The sequence below is a fragment of the Triticum dicoccoides genome, unplaced genomic scaffold (assembly GCF_002162155.2).
Source record: "Triticum dicoccoides isolate Atlit2015 ecotype Zavitan unplaced genomic scaffold, WEW_v2.0 scaffold203193, whole genome shotgun sequence".
NCBI lineage: Eukaryota > Viridiplantae > Streptophyta > Magnoliopsida > Poales > Poaceae > Triticum > Triticum dicoccoides.
The window spans coordinates 1-3,722 of NW_021235149.1; the positions used below are offsets into that span (position 1 = coordinate 1).

Below are 3,722 nucleotides of genomic sequence, written 5' to 3' on the forward strand. Positions count from 1 at the left end.
GGCATGCTTGCACCCTCGTCCTCCTCCAAGTCTATCACTATGTTATGCAACATGCAGCACACACCGATTGTCTGATTCATCACACGTCTGTTATTTGGATGCCACCCTTCTTCCTGCAGCCACTTTCATGTGTCTTTCGACCTTGTCAACACCCTCGCCGCGATGGCTGTAGCTGCAGAGTGTCTCATGTTAAACTCGACTTTGGACTCTGAGAGTGGGAGACCATTTTCTAACTGGTAAGGTGTGAGGAGCCATGGACGAAGAGGGTATCCTGCATCACCAATGATGTATTCCCCAACCTCCGGGCCATCTGATAACTTCACCTTACCGCCATTCAGCCAAGCATATTTCTCAATGCACTCCAAGGGATCACCGTCCAACCAAAACTCTGTCATCCTCATATCTAGACCAATAACGGCTTGCACTAGAACAACGTCATTCTCCTCATGGTTAGGGTTTTGTGATCCAAACGTGATGTGAGCTGTATGTACAACACCACAACAGTTTGGCAGGTCGTGCATCTTGTCAAACTTGTGCTTGATCTTCTCCATCTTAGTGGAGCGAGGCCAGCTGCAGTGGTGCATTGCTCGGTCCCACATGGCCTCAACAAACACATGAGTTAACAGTGATACAGTTGACTCGTTCACACCAAGAGAGGATCCTACAGTAACCGGAGAGTCGCCAGAGTTCAGTACCCTTAGAGCGACAGCTACTCTGTCTTGCAAAGACAACAATCTCCCATCAACAAAGGTGTGATCCCTTGCCATCATATCTTCAAAAAATGGGATCCTCACCAAGCTGCAAACATAACTGAAGGTGCTTCTTCTCATTTTGTACATAGACTCAAACCCTTGTGCATCCACCATAGAAGATGATAAGGTTTCTGCATGGAAATAAAAACACAAAACCGGTTTACCCAATCTCTAATTAGCAAGGCAACAACAACATATATCACTGTCACTGGCGGACCCAGGATTTGGGCGTGACCAGGGCTGAACCGTAGTAACAAAAAACCTACGACGAATTATATCCATAATTTCAGCGGTTGATAAAAAAATTGTCTAAAGATAGGAATCAATTAGACTGACGCCTGAGGCTTTGAGAATGAGAGAAGAACTGGTATGTGCCTAGGAGTCTAGGACCTAGCAAGTGGCAAGAAACCGGCGAGTTAAGCATCCTCCTTGCCAGTGCACGTCAGAGCGGAGGCGCCCTAGCGTAGTGGATACGTGTCTCTGCTGTGATGGCGATGGAACTCAGAGGGTGGGCGACGACACAACACGAATAGAGCAATAGAGCATCGAGCTGTGCTAGTATCCCGAGACAACGAATAGGCACAGTGCAGTTGTGCGGATGCAAACTTGCAAACTGATGTGCTTGCATACTAGTGGCTGTCAAATGGGGTGCTCCTGTTAGCCACCTACAAATTATTGGTGAGGGATAAAATGGGGTGCTTGCATACTAGGTAGGCCCAGGCTGCCCAAGGGTGCAATTTCGATATCCAATATGTTAAACTCAAGGCAACCAAATCCGAAAATGGTAGCCATAAGTTGCATATGTACATCTATGTGGCTAAAACTTAATTAGTTGCATGTCCCGTACAAAATATTCAGTCATCATGCAGCACATATATACGGTTGAAAGGCGGGGGATAAAATGAAACAAACTTATTAACCAGCAGAGTCAAAGTGCCCAAACAAATTAAGGCAAAGTTCGTACGTATAATTTTACCTTCAAATACAGTAGAGCTGCTAAAATTTGAATCCAACTTGCAGTTGTCTCCTCTCGTGTACAAAACATACCATTTCCTTTCGTTGTCTCCATCAGGCGCATATGCCTGGACATGCTCCACATGGCTAAACTTGTCCCACTCAGTGCCAGATTGTCCCACGGCTACCGTAGAGAGCAACCATAGCCCGCAGAATAACTGCAAATTTCGTAGCTTTATGTTTCGCATATATTCTGGGCGTTCTTCCATGGTGTAATCCTCCAAGCCCAGACTCGAGAGAGAAGCGATACGCTCCAACACCTTCAACTTTGGGCACTTGGCGATGGCAAGCTTCTGCAGATTGGGGAGATTTGTGATCCTCTCCAGATCGGGGCATCCATTCAGTAAAAGCTCAACACATAAGGAAAACTCTCAATGTAGCTGAGCTGCTTGACATGTTGTAGACCTAATATTTTCAAGGAACTTGCATTGGAGGCAAGGCCTAGAGGAAAATGCCTCAGTTTGCAATCACAGAGTGTAAGGTTCTCCAAACGGTGCATGGCTTGTACTTGCTCCTCCCACTCCTCCCATACCAGCATCTTGAACAACTTCAATACATTTAACCTTGGAAATGAAGCTGTTGTTAACTGCACGAATCTAGTCCCAACATGTTTGATGCATGGAGCACGAAAGACCTGTAGGAGCTACAGATTTGGGGGCTGGCACAACCCGTTGGGAAGTTGTCTACAACAAGCCAGGTCATCAAACAATAAAGTCTTCAAGTTGTTCAGGGACACCATTGACGTGGAAATCATCCAGCTCGGGAGTTGCCGGCCAAAATATCCTGTGATTTGAAGAAATTCTACACCAGGTGGAGGGCAAAGCTTATCGAGAACCTTCTCAATTCGTTGCTGCTCTTCCTCAGAGACATCTTCCTTCTCTTTGACAAACCCATCATCTCCCAGTTTACTGGTGCAGACCAGGGTTAGCGTGATAAGATGCGTCTTCTCGCCGAGCCTAGCATTAGCTGCAAATGAGGCAGCAGATACATTCTCCAATTGAACTAATTCAAGAAACCTGAGTTGGGAAAGAGGCCCCAACTCATCCAAACTGCGCCAATCACCATCCATGTGGGCTCGAAACATACGTAGTCTCCTCATGTTTGTCAGACCACTAAACCCTCTAGGTACCATACATCCTTTGGGAAATGAAAGTAACCTCAACTGGCCAAGCTTCACAATGCTATCAGGAAGATTCACCAATTCTGTACATCCCAAAAGATCAAGGAACTGCAACAATTTCATCTTGCCAATGTTGCCCAAAAGTACAGATATATCATCCTTTACTAGTGCAAGATACCTCAGGTGCTTGAGTTGATGCGACGATTCAAGCAATACAGTCATATCTGCAGATTCTATATGCAAAGTCCGCAAACTAGAAAAGGAAACCAATGAATCACCAGGCTTCATCTTAATCTGGACAATTGAGATCCATGTTCTCACTAATTGCTGCGCCTGTAGAGATTTCCAATCAAGTTCACCTGATTGTGATCGGTTAATTTCTATGGACAACCGAAGAAACTTTTGTGAACCAAGTTTAGCAAGAATATCATCATCCCCGTCTTGAGCTACGAGTGCTTCATCCTTAGTGAGATACTGAGCAAAAGAGCGAACAACATCATGCATACTGCAAACCCATAGATCAGCATACAATTTATCTGGCTCTATCAGGTTCCTAGATACCAACTCCTTGTAGTAATTTTCTCCCAATCCTTCTAAATCATTTGAATTTCCATGAATAAATCCTTCACTAATCCACATTGCAACAACTGCACCCATACTAAACTTTCTACTTTTAGGAAGAAGAGAGTAGTACAGAAAGCACTGCTTGAGGTAAGAGGGCATATATTCATAGCTGAAGTATACTGCATAGTTAAGTTCATCAGCCATTTTAGTTCTTGACCATTTCGAATCATCCAGAACAGGCTGCCAGTCGCGACGTAGCCCGCCTCTTTCAC

General features: G+C 45.0%; 1 pseudogene; it reads right to left on the reverse strand.

Moving 5' to 3' along the window:
- Window positions 1–13: 13 nt before the first annotated feature.
- On the reverse strand, window positions 14–3,717 carry LOC119345074 (annotated as a pseudogene).
- Between the last annotated feature and the right edge of the window lie 5 nt (window positions 3,718–3,722).